The sequence below is a fragment of the Hemicordylus capensis genome, chromosome 6 (genome assembly GCF_027244095.1).
Source record: "Hemicordylus capensis ecotype Gifberg chromosome 6, rHemCap1.1.pri, whole genome shotgun sequence".
Taxonomy (NCBI): domain Eukaryota; kingdom Metazoa; phylum Chordata; class Lepidosauria; order Squamata; family Cordylidae; genus Hemicordylus; species Hemicordylus capensis.
Window position 1 is genome coordinate 153,759,996 of NC_069662.1, and position 16,528 is coordinate 153,776,523.

Here is a 16,528-nt window from a genome sequence, read left to right on the forward strand (position 1 = left end):
ACAGGTGCAGGAAAGAGCTGCAATCCTGGAACCTGGGATCCGGTGGGTAAAACACAAGACCAAACCTACCAACTAGGCACAGTGAGGCACAGAGGTAGCAAATTGCCAACTGTTCTCTATATGTTTACGGGGGCAGTGGCACTGCTTGGATTTCCCAGCCAAATTTTAGGTGTCAAAATGTCTTAGACTGCTCCAGCAAAAATGCATTTCATAGAGCATCTAGAGGACCAAGTGGCTATTTAATGATTATCAGCAATTGATTGCCTAAGACCAGGAGTTCTCAGCCAGGATCCTCAAATGGTGTTGGACTACAACTCCCATCATCATGATGGGAGTTGCTGTCTAACACCATCTGGGGACTTGTTGAAAACTCCTGACCTAGACCCAGAAGGGGAAATCTGATTTCCCCAGCCCCTAAACTATCTGGTTCAACAGAAAATGTAACCTTACAGATAAAATGTATCTTTACAAAATCGAAATACATTGATGCTACTTGTTCAGTAAGATGATACTGGGACATGGAGAAATCTTTGGCAAGATATCCAGAAGAGCAATCCTGCTCAATCCTGCTTTGGACTGTATGTGCTGTTCTATTCTATTGCTACAATGCTTTGGTGGGTGTCACTAGGTGGTTTCATTTATTGTGTTTATTTTTCTAAATAATGGCAAAGTACAGGAGCTGGAGTAAGTACATTTTCTGCTGAACCTATTTGTTTTTTAAAATCTTTGAAGAATGGGGAGCTAAAGGACAGGAAATAACACTTGGAGAAGAACAGATGCAATTTCCTGATAGCATGCAGTTCAGCAGAGGACTTGCAAGCATTATCTCTTACCTCCAAATAACCACCCAACAACGCTTGATCACTATATTTCAGCACAATGACAACGTTATATGGGCGCTGGATGGCTTCAGCTTCTGAAACTATCATTTAAAGGTCTAATTCGTACATGAAGCCGGGGGCTTATTGACTTTACAGATCTGTAAAAAAGGCAGCCAAAACTGAGTTTAGGTTCTAGACCCTATGAGAAACCTCCACTTTGTGACAGCAATAATACAGGTGCAATCTGCAAAAGGGGAAGAAAATAACAGAGTCATGGCCACAAAGATTTACTCACTTTTTACGGTCAAAAATACTATACTTTTTTGTCAGCTAAAAGATCATAAATGGAGGGGGGGTGTAAGAAAAGTGGGGCGGGCAACAGAAGGATGCCAAGAATGTCGGCTCAGGCTACACCATCACAAGCAGGCTATAGCTCTGCCTACACTGCAGAGTGATACAACCACAGAAGCACATTGTGTGCACAGCTTTTCACCAAAAGCAGGTGGAACCACACCTGCATAACACATTTGCACCAAAGCAAATTCTTGGCTAAGCTTCTCAGTAGTCCACCTTAGTCCTTCCCCAGCCACCGAAGTGGAACGGCAAACATTGTTTTGTTTGTTTTTGTTGTGGCAAAGCATTCGAGCAGCGGCCACTAGGGGGCACAAGTCCAAAGCCTGGACTGGGAGAACCAGGAACACTTCAGGGAGACAGTCAGAGGCCAGGATGCACAAGGAAGAGCAAAGCATTAGTAGCATGCCAGAGGTCAAGGCAGAGAGGGTCAGACAGAAGCCAAGGAACACACTAAGCACACCTACAGCACAAGAGGACCTTGATAGTGAGGCAAGGTCTGCCTCAACCCAGCAGCCTTTTATATTTTGTTATACCCCACCTTCCAATGCAAGAGCCCTGAAGGTAGTTAACAAAAAGTAATAAAATGCAAAAAAAAAAAAAACCCAACAACAACAAGAACTGCAAAAGATAAAGACAGCAGCTAAAAGAAAATATTTAAAAGATCTTAAATATCACTACTAGCGGGAGAGGCCAAACTACAGGGAGAGGCCAAAGAGCGATTTCCTAAGGCAGTGCTTGCTCAGGGCTTCAGGAGCCAATGAGTCTGCTTGCAATGTTAGCAGGCTGCCACAAGAGGCAGCGAGGTGCAGGAGGCAGAGCATGACCATTCCCGCTTGTAAGCCCCAACGGCTGTCTGAAGTGGTACGATCCAGTCACCAACTTACCACCTCATCCGTTTTCTGCAAGAACATGCCCCAAGTTCTGGTTCATAGTTTGCCTCTTAAGCATCACATAAGAAGCCTTCCAGTGGCTGTAGAGCCCATAGACCTCCAAAGCAGCTACAGAGAGCAATGCTCCAAGACCTCTCTTCCAGCTCTCTCCTTCCTTTATGGTTCAGAGCTAGGAAGGAATCGATGCTGCTCACTTACTGTCATAACCATGAAGCACTTCACTGTTTTTTGCTTGCGAGAGCAAGGAAATAACGAGGCACACACACATCAAGGCACTCTACTCTCTAACTGCGCTGTTGCAAAGGAGTGTGAGCAGAGTGAGGAGCTCCCGTCTCCCCAGAAACATACTGAAGAAGAGAGTTGTGGCCTTTAAGGGAGATCTTGCTGAAGACAGCTGCTTGTAGCAGTTTTGGGAATGGATGACCACTGTAGTGGCACAGAGGCCCCTTTAGTTATTAAGATACAAATGTACAAACCAGAGTTTCATTCTCTAAATTAGGTATGCCAAACAGTCAATTGCTCTAGACCAGAGCTGCACAACTCTGGCCCTCCAGCTGTTTTTAGACTACAAGTCCCATCATCCCCCAGCCACAGTGGCCAATAGTCAGGGATGATGGAAGTTGGGAGTCCAACATCTGCAGGAGGGCCGAAGTTGTGCAACCCTGCTCTAGACAAACTTAAGTGACAAAAATATAGGGATTCAAATCCTGAGAACCAAAGTTTTCATTTGTCTTCAAGTTTTATCAGTGTGAAGAAAATTCCAATAGCATGACATCACTGGGCAGTATCCAAACAAAGTCCAAACAGGCAGGTGACTGAAATTCAGGCTACCTGTTCCAGATGCAAACTGGTCTGGAAAGGCTCTGCCCAAAGAGTTATTCTATATGAATAATGCTTGGTTCTCAAAGAGTGAAGCATTTGTGCTCTTTCATTTTATCAGTGTGGGGTGGAAAATTTTCTAAAACATAAAATGTCCCAGAAAAGCTTCCCATATTTAATATTGTTGGTGAAAATGTTTCCATTTCTAAAAGGTCATTGGCGGAAATCCAGACTAGTATTGTGCACACGCAGTAGTGTGAGTTCCAGACTATCGCTGCACTGTGTCTTGAGAGAGAGAAGGGGCAATTTTCACCAATTGTCGCTTCCCTCTGTGTGTCACCAAAATATGTCCCTGAGGGTTGCACATACACAATACTACTCCAGATGTCCAGCATTATTTCATAAAATTCATTAGTAACAATGAATGCATGCTAATATTAGGCAAATTCAGCAATTTCAAAGTTGAAATTAATGTTTTTCAGGTGATTATACCTAAAAGCTGTGTGTACAAGCATACATATGCTTTACTAATTTATGAGTAATCCAATTAAGAAAAATCTTTCCACATAAATCTTTGAATTTGTTTCAGTATAACAACTAAAGCAATGAACTATCTTTATTGATTCCCCCACCCCTTGCCATCAAACATTACAGTTCAACTTCTTGACTACTTGAAAAACTATTGAGATACAGTACAGTGTGGAAAATTAATACACTGGAGCTGGGTTATGTTTTGTTCAAGTATAAATAGGTCAAACAACATGCCAAATCAGATCATAATCTTTTAAGGGCATCAGGAAAATTTGATTAGTATTTTTTCTGAGAAAAATTAATGCAAATTTTATGCAAAAGGCAGAGCAATTTGCATGGGATTGCTCCAAGAAAGTTTTTCAATTCAAATTTCCCAGAAAATCCACATCTCTGACTGATTCCTATTTGGAGTGTATATTCATCATGATTCCATCCACTTTTCACAAGTATTTTGCTTTTCACCATTAGCATCTGTGTATCTGATTTATATTTTTAAAACTGGTATTAGTTCTCAAATAAAGCTACTGATAAAATCATATTGAAGTGAACGGTACACATAGTTCAACAGCATAATTATCTTGCTAATTCTAAAAACCAATAAAGTGGCCACTTGTCTATACAGTACATTTGCCATCTTACTGTCCTGCAGGTGAATATGGTTAGCAAGTTTTATGATTACTGACAATCCAAACTTCTAGCATCCCAAACATGCATACATGATAAAATTTGTCTTTTCCTTTCCAGAAAATATCCCATGTTCATTGTTGCCACTGTTAACAAGCATAAATTGCAAATCTGTAGCACTGGAGTCACTTGAATAAGCCCCCTCACACTGAATAACCTGAAAATACAGACAAGCATGTCCAAATTATACGCAAATTCTTAACTTTATTGTTTCTCCATTGCTTTCAATTATAATTTAAATTAGATGACAAACAATAAACTGAGCTTTTTCATTTAAGAAACAGCAGTAACTAAAACAGCTCACAGCTCCAAACTGGAAACATTTATTCATCTGCTGTTAATATCTGGCCAAGAGCCAAACTGAAACTGCTTGCATCTGCATTGTGCACCATTTTATTGGCACTTTACGGTAGAATGTCTACAATAAAACAAGTTTAGGGTAATAGGAGACATTTTTACAGTGAAAAAATAATTCTTTTATCCATGAATTCATGTTGCTCATGGACTAACTCCTTGCTGTTTGGAAAACTGTTGCAGTGGTCATCTCGTCTTTATATTTCTTTTGCAGACAACTCTATTTTGCGTGAATTATAGAGAGCTTCCTAAGATGACATGCAAAGCAGTTTAAGAGCAAGGAATGAAAACGAAAATAGGCAAGAAGAAGAGAGGGTAGCCTTAAAAATTAGATCTCTGTGTTTAGTAATTTAAAAGGCCCACCTCCCTTTGTTTGCAAGAGTTCAGTCAATTTGGCCTTGTAAGTTATAGTACAACTACCACAAAATGGAATGAGAAGCAAACAAGAAACAAAAAGCCACAAGACCACAGCTTGCATTGCCAAACAGAGGCTGTTTCTGAAGCCAAAACACACAACAGAAGCTTTTATTTGTAAACCCGTAGATGATATGATTGACAAAATGAACAAGCCATCAAAAGGCTGCTGAGTTTCAACAGAGATTCCCTGATTTAGACTCCTACTCTATTGTGGTCTATGACCATAATAAAGATTGATTGATTGATTGACTCCTACCCACTGAAGCGGCACAAGCAGTGACCAGCACCACTGCAGATGAGGCATGAATCTGGGGAACAGGGCAGAACCTGCCAGCTCTATGCTGCTGGCAAAGAAGCTCTTCCCTTGCTCTGGAGTCGGTTCCCACGTAGAGCCAGACTGATCTAATGCCAAGGGAACAAACCCTTGTGCTCAGAGAGTTGAGCCAAACCTGAATTTAAAAAAACAGTACAGAAAGGTTTTTCAAAGAACTAGAACTGAACCTCAAGCACAAAAAGTGTTAATGGGTTTAAAACAAGTGGCTCAATAATCAGGCACTTTTCAGTTGTGTGACTTGTGTTTTTATTCTCCTGATTTGTTAAGGCTGTTATGTCTTTTGTTTGTTAATTCTTAAAAAAAAAAAAAAAACAATGGACAGGTACAAGCAGGGTGCACCAGAACTCACTGGATGCTTGCCCTGCTAAGATCAAATAAGGAATCTTGAAGTTCTGTGTCATCAGCACTTTTATTTTGCATGTTGGCAGGATGCCTGCAGAAGAACATTATATGTAGGGTAGATTTCAGGGTGGAGTTATGTATAATGCTCCACAAAACCAACAGGAAATGAACTTTGATACAGATCCTCAGTGGAAAAGTGGAAGCTTCTTCATTGCAAGATATCATGCAATATCCTTCAGATATGTTATTCTAAAAGCTCCAAAAATAAAAATGCTGTGTAATTTGTATTACAGCCATATCCATTCCTTTTGTAAATCCAAAAGTCAAGCTGACAAAAATTCTAAAGGCCATCATCCCTAGGAGTGTGTATGCTGGATCTACGTTAATAGTCTACTTACTCAATATTTCTGAGTAACCCACTGCCTTGCAGGGGTGTGTGTGTGTGTAGGCACATGAGGTATAGTTGGCACATGACAGCTGACGGTGTCCAATGACAGTAAAAATGAACAGAATAAATGAAGGCATATAATGAATCTTCATAGGGGTTCATTATGAGGAAAAGTTATTAGACACCAAAGAATCCAAACACTTGAAAAATAGGGACTGCACGTTTTGCTCCACAACTCCACTTCTACATGGGCTAGAGCTTAGTTTTAAAAAAAGAAAAAGAAAGCTGGGGATACATGTTAGGATAGGGCAACTTCAAATCCCCATTATTTCCTATGGCAGAAATATACAAAATCAGTAAAAACTTAAAATATCATTATAAATCAACCAAGTGCCCCACTGCCTTGAAATTTGGGTGGTAGGTGGCAACCATGAGGACCTACCTACCATCCAAATTTGGTGCCCCTAGGACCTTTATAAGTGGTCCGAACTGATCAGAATCAAATAGAATGAAATCCAAGCTGACTCTAGGGTGATTCGGGGGGACAGATTTGGACAAAAAATCAATCAGGGGGGATTCAATTTGGGCACAAATCGAATAAAAAAATCGATTTGTGCACATCCCTACTTCTTTCACAGCATGTGGAAACATTCCATGGGAATGACTGCCAAGTGTCCTTCAATTAGGTTATCCCACATCACTATCCCTGGCGATGGAAGTTTCAATAAACATGGGGGTGGGGAGGGAGATAATATAATCTTCTGGAATATACACCAGGAACCAGTCCTGTGGGGTGGCTAAAAAGTTAAGTTATGCTGTGTGTTGAGCATATGCCTAGCAACAAAAAGGGCTTTTTCAGGGAGAAGAGAGAAGCAAAAATCTCATCCTAATCCTCCTCCACATGTGCTGTGAGGAAAGCCTTGAGCACAACTAGTTTACGGACTCCTTGCAAGCCTGCTCTTTCTCTCTGCTCCCAAGCCTGCACAACATGTGGGCCAATGTTATGAAGAAGCAGGTTCCTAGAGAATGAACATCATCTGATTATCCCACAAACACTGCCTCCATCTTGTCTGGATTCAGCTTCAGTCTGTTTAGTCTCATCTATCTGATAACAGATTCTAGAAATTGATTTAGAACTGAAACAGTAGCTCTCTGTTGCTTAGTTAACAAAATATACATCTGAGTGTCATCTGGAGATCCATAGCACAGCATCAGCATAGTGACAACACCCTACTGCAAATTTCCAGACCATTTTACTCAATGCTTCACATAAATGCTTGTACTATACTATATATTGCTTATAAGAAAAACAAGGTCCATGACTTTGTCACCCTTGGAATATGACTTGTTGCAATGAAGGCAAGTTGTGAGACACATCAGGAGATGGGCACAATAGGTAGCATTTATAGATGTGTTGTTATACTTAACCCTAATTAAGGAGCAACTGATGTTAATGTAACCACAATGAAAACAAAAACCACCTACTTCAAAGATTGTCAGTGGCTTAGGATGACGAAGGTCAATGACTTATGTAGGCTTCAGAGATGCTGGGATACTAGACAGGAACAAGGAGAGGAAAAAATGGAATCAAATGACAGCCATGTGAATTTTAGGATGCAAATGACTTGAACTTGCAATCATAAGGCTCCAACATATTTGCTGTATTTCTGACCGCTCGCTTTGCTTCTGTCTGTACTGGGTTTTTTTGTTTTTTGTTTTTTAAATTTGGGCCACCCATATGCCTCTGGAAGCTCATAAACGAGGCATGAACATGATGGCCACCTGCTAAGTCTCAGGGTCCAGTATGCCACAAGGTCAGCTCCAGGCTTAAAACAAGCCTGAGGCAGCAAATCAGAGTTCAGCTAACTCAACAGGCCTCAGGGAGATGTTCAGCAACCAACAGGCAAGCTTGCAGGGATCACGCCCTTTCCTGTTCTTCTTAAAAAAGCTCTACTTCCCAGGAGACCTCCAAGTTGGCTTCCCCCTCCTCCCAAGAAGATCCATTCAGGGGAAAGCCCCGCCGAACCATGCATGCGCTTCACTTATGAAGCCAAAGCTTGGAGCCGCCTCCTCTCCTGGAGACTTCGAGGCAAGGGAGTAACTCTACCGCAAGGACCAACTTCTCACTTAGGGGAAGTAGATTCTCAATGCTCCTTGAAGGCTCTGCAGGAGAGGCAGGATCTGGCTGTTCCAGTGCCAGTAATTCTGGGGGTTTGTTCTCAGGGGTGAATCCCCTTCGTCCTCAGAGCCAGTCTCCTCCAGATCAGTGTCTGGACCAATCCTGTTGCATATTCCAAGAATCTGATACATGGTGGTACCTATGAAAAATGATAGTTGCTGATAGACCAGTCCTTCATAAATCTGTCTAATCTTTTTTTTTTTTAAGGCCATCTAAAATAGTGGTCATCACTATATCTTGTGGGTGTAAATTCCATCAGTGATGTGTTACTGAAGAAATGCTTTGTTGTATGTGTTAATAAGTAGCAGACAGACATATGTTACATACAGGGGACAATCTTGCAACAATCTTTAATTGTGCTTCACAAACAAATAAGTACTTACAATGCAACAAAACTATAAGTACAGGAGAACCTCAGTATTCGTGAGGAGGTTCCATGCTTACTGAAACAACCAATACCAAGTCATTGGGGCAACGGGATCACGGGGGTCAGTTTCCAGGATGCTGGAAAATTACCCAAAGAAACCAGGGGGAAGGGTTTTAAAAGGCAAAATAAAGTGCCCTACCATGCTCTGTGGGCCTCCAGTAATCCAGCAACACCCCCCCAGAAGTCAGAAATCATCCATTCTTAAGTATTTTCCCGTGATTTTTTGCTGGGTTTTTCAAGTAAATGAGCCACAAAATGGCTCCGTTTCACAAAATGGTGGCTGGAAATGACCTCTGTGGTCATTTCCAGCTTCCTCTAACCTGTGGATACATGGAATTAACCCCTTGTGGACCGAGAGTTTCCTGTGTATGTTGAAGTTGGGTGTCAATCACCCAACCGAAGATACACAAAAATGCCGATGCTGGATCCGCATATAGTGAGATCCACTGCACACCAGTTGAGCACTTCCTCATGAAATTTGATCCAAGATGTTAGCAGATGGCTCCAACAAGATTCCCAGTGTCAGAGCTTGCAAACTGTGAATCTGAGGAATATCAAATGGGGATTCAGCTTGGATGAGAGGCAAATTCTGGCTTACGGCCCATTTGGCCCACGACTATACCCCTTAGGTTCTGGCCACCGTGCTTTCCTCTCCTGTTTTTAAAAGATCCCTCTCACCGCTCCCCTCCCCGTGGTGCTGAACCAGTAGACAAACCTCGGTTCATGCACATCCCTAATAAAGATGTTAGGACAAAATATGGTGATAAATTGGGAGATAAAATCTGCTTTATTTTACTTGCTTAAAAAACCCAATCCAGAGAAGGATGCAAACAATGGAAGCGTAAAAGGCTGAAGTTTCAAATAAGATTTGAAATTTCCTCCTAAGGGAGATTTTAAAATGATGCTGTTTGCAATACAGAATCATTGCTGCCAAATTATTATTAAGCAGCTTTGTAGAACAGATTTTCATGCAGTTGCCAAGTCCAGAATCTGCTTCTGGCAATAGAGGTGGCTTCTTAAAACAAATGTACAACACAGACAACCTAATTGTTCAGTGTCCGTTTTACACCTTTGGATTGGCTTTCATGTGGCCACCGTGATGTAGTTGCAAGAATGCTGGACTAGGACTGCGGAGAACCAAGTTCAAATCCCCACTCAGTCATCAGTGACTCTGGGCCAGTCACTTCTCTCTCAACCTAACCTACCTCGCAGGGTTGTTGTGAGGATGAACATAACCATGCATACTGCTTTGGGCTCCTTGGAAGAAGAATGGGATATAAATGTAAAAATCAATGAAATAAATGTGCCAGAAAGGCTGCTTCCCATGTTTCTTGTTCCAAGGAGGAAGAGGCTATTGCTTCAGAGTAGAGGCAAGAAGGGGAAGGGGTTAAGTGGAACCACCTTTGCCTGCCCCAAGAGGAGAACAGAGGCTTCTCTCCAATTTGTTCTATAACTATCTGTTGAAAGGAGAACCAGACTTCTGCATATCATTGAGAGGGTGGTGTGTGCATGTTTCCTGCATTTCCTTGTAGGAATGTGTCTTTGGATGCTATGAACATACACATTTGCCTACTTCTGTGACAACAGGAGAGCAAGAGTGTGTATGTGTATTTGTGAGTGTGTGGGAGACAAGTGTAAAGTCAGGGTTGGGAAGAGAGAGACTGCACAGGCATGTGATTTTGGTGTCTTCCATTCCCCAAGACTGACAGGAAAAAACCCTTTTGAATAAAAAATTAAGCAGTTCCCTGCATGCCACACCCAAAACCTAAGCAGAAGGATTGAGGAATCTGAGCATCTTGAACACTGACTAGGACACTGACCCTAAATACATTCACCAGGAAGCAAGTGGCTGTTACTTCTAAGTAAACATGCTAAGGAGAAGCTGATTAAGGTGAATTCATCTAACAATCTGGGAGACTATTAATATTAGAGCAGAAGTGCAGGGCTGGCCCAGGATTGGCTCTTCTCCCTTAAGCTCTCTGCACTCAACCCCCAGAAAATCAGGCTGGCACATGCTTCAGTATAGAGAAAATGGAGCTGGGTCCTCCAAGTATCCCACAATGCATTGTGCACACAGCAGACAGGCAGCCCTCCATACAGTAGCAGCTCTCCTCCGATGGGCCCTTCTAGCCACAGGATTCTATGATAAAGATGGCCACCAGCTGCCCAGGACCTGGTTTTAGCATCAATCTTTGCACATGAGCAGCAGACCAAGGTATTTTCCCCTCCAACCAGGTTTAAGATCTGGGAAAAGAAGTGAAGGTGCCCTGTTTTGGGCAAGCTGGGTTTGCAAGAGTTGCATGGATTCACAGGTGCCTGCAAACCTGGGCTACATGCCTGTTAGCCACCTTCTGCTGCTCATGTGTATGGCCCTAGTGTATCTCTGCCAGACAGGTAAGAGGAAGGCTGAATATCAGAATCATATCCGACTCTCCCATGCTATGCTGTTAATTTGCAATAGACAAAATAGTGTAATGACACATGAATACACACACGCTACTGACATGTGTCTCAGGATCTTTTAACTAAAGCTAAACCTATGCGTCAGAACTGAGGAATAGCACAAACAGGCTTCTGATCAAATGATAAGGGGGTTTATTATAGGATCTAATTGCACGGTCACAGAAAGCAAAAAGGGGTGACTGTGGTTCATAAAAACTATGTTGAATTAGCAATAATATTCAATCAATTAATATAAGCTGGCAGAGTGAGCCACACATCTCAAGCTGTATAGTTTTGTAAATGGAATTCCTAATATGGTCAGAGGCTAATACTAATACCTTGTGAAGAGACAAGGGGCAAAGATAGTTTGGGGCAAGGGAAATGGGTCATCTGAGCTATGATCTGAAATGGTGGGCAGGAAAGAAGGAGTGGTGGATCTAGAGAGAAACACAGAAGGGAAACGGAGGAATATACTTTGACTGACTGAGGAATGTACCTGCGTTAGAGGGGAATAAGCGCAGGGAGGTGGGGGAGATACAGGAGTCAGACTCCAGAAGAGGGTTTTTGTTTGGAAGAAAGGAAGGGTTTTAGTGAGGCCAGGACTAGAGAGGAGTGAGTGAGAGAAGGCAAAATCCTGGCTTAGTTTAAGAAGAAACAGTTCAGCTGGGAGCAACACGGGGAAAGAGAGTGGACAGCAGGTTGGAGAGGCAAAAAGCAGGGCGTGGGGAGGAGAGCTGAACGGAAACCACAGCATGTGAGCTTCAGCCAGGTGCTATGCTACCTTTCTGAAATCTGTAATTCTTTCTGTACTTCTTTACAGTACTCTTTCTGTAGTTTTGACGAGATCCTGGAAGCGGTACGGAGAAAGAGTTCTTAGCCTAGCCAAAAGCTTCTGGAACGCAAACGTTCTTTCTCTCTCGGCTTTCCAAAAACCTCCATACTTTGCTGGTTCAGAAGTTGGGTACTCTATGCCCCAAAATTGAATGGGAGCAATAAAACAGTTCAATAGATTTCAATTGCAGAGGTGAGATGGTGGAAAGGAGAGGCTACAAAAGGAAAACTTCTTTCTTGGTGGTTTTTGTTATTCAGGGAGGGAACCAGTTCCTTTTGGGTCTGGTTTCTACCTCCTTCTGTACTGTCTTTCAAATCTGGAAGCTTCTGCTCACTCAGTCTGGGACCATCAGTCCCTTGACAGTGCGGGAGGCAATACTCCATTTGGGGCTTTTTACCTTTTAATAGCAGAGGTATCTCTCACTCACTCCTCCCTAGTCCTAGCCCGGAGGGGAGCTGCAGATGGTTGCGGGGAGCCACCTCCTCCTTCCTTCCTCCCCCCGCCACACCCCAGCTCATTGCCAAGCCTCATTTGTCCAAAAAATAACACCTCTAAGCAACTGCCTTGGGAAGATCCCAGGATATTTTTTATATTATTATTATTATTATCAACAAATATATCCCATTCTTCCTCCAAGGAGCCCAGAGCGGTGTACTACATACTTAGGTTTTTCCTCACAACAACCCTGTGAAGAGGTTAGGCTGAGAGAGAAGTGACTGGCCCAGAGTCACCCAGCAAGTATCATGGCTGAATGGGGATTTGAACTCGGGTCTCCCCAGTCCTAGTCCAGCACTCTAACCACTACACCATGCTGGCTCTGTCAAACTGATATCAAACTGGCAGCTTCTGAGATATTATCATCATCATCATCATCATCATCTCGATTTCTATACCGCCCTTCCAAAAATAGCTCAGGGCGGTTTACAAAGATAAACAATAAATAAATAAGATGGCTCCCTGTCCCCAAAGGGCTCACATTCTAAAAAGAAACACAAGATAGACACCAGCAACAGTCACTGGAGGTACTGTGCTGGGGGTGGACAGGGCCAGTTACTCTCCCCCTGCTAAATAAAGAGAATCACCACGGTAAAAGGTGCCTCTTTGCCCAATTAGCAGAAATGTCTTGCTAAATTAGCAGATTAAACTAAGAAAGTGCAGTCTCCAGCCTAGGAATGATAGGATAGACACATTACAAAAACATCTACCCAGAATGTACCCAGAGTACCCAGAATGTTGGGGGGCAATATGCTAAATCATTGTAAACCGCTTAGAGAGCTTCCAGCTATAGAGCGGTATATAAATGTAAGTGCTATTGCTATTGCTATCTATTTAAAAGGGGGATCATAGCCTGAAAATACTTATTAATTATTAACTAAAGGCGCAGCAGGAAATGACTTGCTTAGGGAGCAAGAGGTTGCTGGTTCGAATCCCCGCTGGCATGTTTCCCAGACTATGGGAAACACCTATATTGGGCAGCAGCAATATAGGAAGGTGCTGAAAGGCATCATCTCGTACTGCACAGGAGTGGAAATGGAAATGGTAAACCCCTCCTGTATTCTAACAAAGACAACCACAGGGCTCTGTGGTTGCCAGGAGTCGACACCGACTCGACGGCACACTTTACCTTTAAACATAATTTATGATGCCTAGTGCTTCTAGCATGTACTGTGCTGACTTGGCAAGAAGATCAGGGTTGAACGGTACAGCATCTGCAGGCAGTGGTGTAGGGGAAAGGCAAGCTAATACGGGGAAATCCTGGATTCTTTCAGAGGCTAGTACAGTGGTCCCTCGACTTACAAACTACTTGACATAAGTATTTTTCGAGTTACAAACGGCAGTTTTAGATCCGGTTTTAGATGCCGTTTTTTCAACTTACAAATTTTTAGATGGGGTTTCCTCGACTTACAAATTTTACATGCGGTTTCCTTGACTTGCCTGCCTGTTTACTGCCTGTTTATTCTTGAAAAGAAATGTTCCTGTGCAGTTTGCAAGCCTTACTGGGGGTCTGGGTCTTTTTTCTAGGCTCCGGAACGCATTAATCCGTTCCCAATGCATTCCTATGGGAAACCGCTTTTCGACTTACGAATTTTTCGACTTACAAATGTGCATTCGGAACGGATTAATTTCGTAAGTAGAGGGACCACTGTATGTGTAAACTAAGCTGTTCTCTTAGATCTGCAACAGTCTTGTTGCAGTGCTCGTGGCTGCCTTTTACTGTGATGAGAGCAATGAACTAACTGGTTTGACCCAACATACCAATCCCTACATCCTTACACATGTATTTCGTTTGAAAATTCAGCTTAAAATGAGACCTCAATTTTAGAGCATACTGTCATCTGTAACACTCATATGCTTAATTTCCCTGTAAGAAAGACAGACAGAGCAAGCCTATGCTTATCTACTCAAGAGTAAGTCCTACTAAGTTCAGTGGGACTTACTCCCAGATAAGTAAGTGTATTTAGATTCAGGCTGCAATCCTGTAACTTAAATGAGGCTCGGGGTGTGCCATACCAGTCAATGCCAATACTAGTTTGCAAATATACTTAAGAAACAAAAACAAGCATTAGCCTCATTCAGAATGTTGTCTTTAGACTTTTAGGCCATGAGTGTCATGGCCACACTTAAATATAGATAACCAAACTCATGGTTCTACGCACGCTTCTTGATAATGCTGCTGACATGGAAATTAACTAGCTGGTTTGCCTGGTTCTTAGACAAAGGCATTCTATTCTAGAATGTACTTGGTTTCTTGCCCCAGTCTTACTGCGGTTTTTTTCAATCAATTCCTGTCCTATCAAAATCTTTAGGAACAAGCACTCACATTGTCCAGCACGTGCGAAAGCATGAATGAGGTGGAAGAAAGCCTATATTCAGCACCAAGTCGCCTGCATGATACTTCTACTCGATTGGGCAAAAGGTTTGTATTGTCAGCTATGACAGTTCTAATTACCTGTTAAGAGGGTGGGGAGGCCAATTCTAGGCATCTGCAACCTACTCAATAGTAGGGATGTGCACAGAACCAGTTCGGAGGCCCATTATGGGCCACCAAACTGGTTCGAAGGTGGTGGGGGTCTCCCTTTAAGAGCAGGGGAGGGTGCACTTCCCCCTCTTGCCGCTTCCCCCCCCCCCGGCATCTGTGTTTATTAATGCCCATTTGGACGGCAGTGTACCTCCCTGCTGCCCCGTTGCCCTCGCCTTCTGGATATGACCGGAAGCTGCTGATGCGCCTGCGGATGCCGGCCGGGGGAAAGCAGCCAGAGGGGTAAGTGCACCCTCCCCCACTCTTAAAAGGGAGACCCCTGCTGCCTTCAAACCACCAACGCGGTTCTGTGCACATCCCTACTCAACAGGTGCCAAAGATTACAGCACTATTTATTCATTTTATTTATATACCGCCCTTCCAAAAGTGCCTCAGGGTGGTTATTTGTTCTGCAGGAAAGGCCTTTCCGTATAACAAAATGTACACAGCCCGTTTCTACAAAAAAAACCCAACACCACCTAGATTTGAGGCCTGCCACTGCAGCTTATTTCTCTAGATCCATCCTTGTACATGGAACTGACTTTAGCCTATTTTGGCCTTCCTTTGAACGTTGCCCTTTGCAGGTCCTGACACCATATGTAATCCTATACCATCAAAGTTACTTTCAGCCAATATTTCCAACATTTCCTTTTCATATATTAGTTTGGTAGTAGTGATTTTTTGCAGACACATCCCCCCCCACACACACACATGTTTGCATAGATCTTTCTTGGCTAGGTTTCAATAGTTGTACACTCAAATAATTTTTAAAAGAAATGCATTTTTAATTTTTAAAAGAAATGCATCCTGCACTTGCTTCTTCTGACTAGCTGGCATACTGAGGAAAATTACTCAACACAGAAATCCCACTGAAATTAAAACAAGTTAGGCATTGCCTAATTAGTCCTTTTAATTTCAATGGTACTACTTTGAGCAATTTTCCTTAGTATGCCAGCCACTGATTTTATTTTATTACTTTATACCTTTTGTATTCTAGTATCATTTTAAAGCCTTCTGGAGTGGGCTGTAAATTGTCTAGTTTGATTATTGTAAACTGCCCTGTACTCTTGAAACCAGATGGGGCAGGACAAATTTTTAGAAATGTGTGTGGAATTTTCAACAGGAAGTCTTTTAAACAGAATAAACTGCCCCTGCCTTGGTATGTAAGCACTAATGAATCACATAACTTTTAGAAAGGCTCCCAATCAAAATTTAAAAGACTTCTAGTAAATGGAGAATTTACAACTCAGATACTGTAACAGGAAGAACTATAATGAATTCCATGGGGTATTGGTCATTGGCTTTTCTAAGTTTTAAAAGGGGTAAGAGGAACGTTTAATGTAACCGATATAAGGTTCACACGTATTATAAGCAGATCTGGATCAAAGTCTGGATTCTCAGATCAAAGCCCCCTCTCTCATCTGGGTTTAAGATGCGACCAAGTGAAAGGTAACATCTAACACATCCCTACCTTGAGCAACAAATGTTCAAAAAGAGGTTAGACTAATGCAGTGTGACGACCAACTTTAAACCATAAAGTTTCCTCTTGATAAAGATCTCTTCCAGGTATGAAGTGCAGCTCAGAAGCAAGTCAGTGTTTCGTGGAACTTGCTTCCTATTAAGCATTTAGTAGAGCAGAGCCTTACTTGTACTTGCATCTTTAAGATATGAACAGAGAAAAGTAGTTCTCAGAGT

The 16,528-nt window shown here is 42.4% G+C and overlaps 1 protein-coding gene across 8 annotated transcripts in view; it reads right to left on the bottom strand.

Annotated features, from left to right (window-relative positions):
* Positions 1-16,528, bottom strand: part of ZMYND11 (zinc finger MYND-type containing 11) — a 156,547-nt gene that overhangs the window by 98,235 nt on the left and 41,784 nt on the right. For 7 of the 8 annotated variants that reach the window (XM_053260965.1, XM_053260959.1, XM_053260967.1 and 4 more), the window contains exon 2: positions 7,420-7,489. The exons of the other annotated variant lie outside the window; for it this stretch is intronic. The gene's annotated coding sequence lies outside the window, so the exon portion shown is untranslated. The remainder of the gene's footprint in view (positions 1-7,419; positions 7,490-16,528) is intronic. 8 annotated transcript variants of the gene reach the window in all.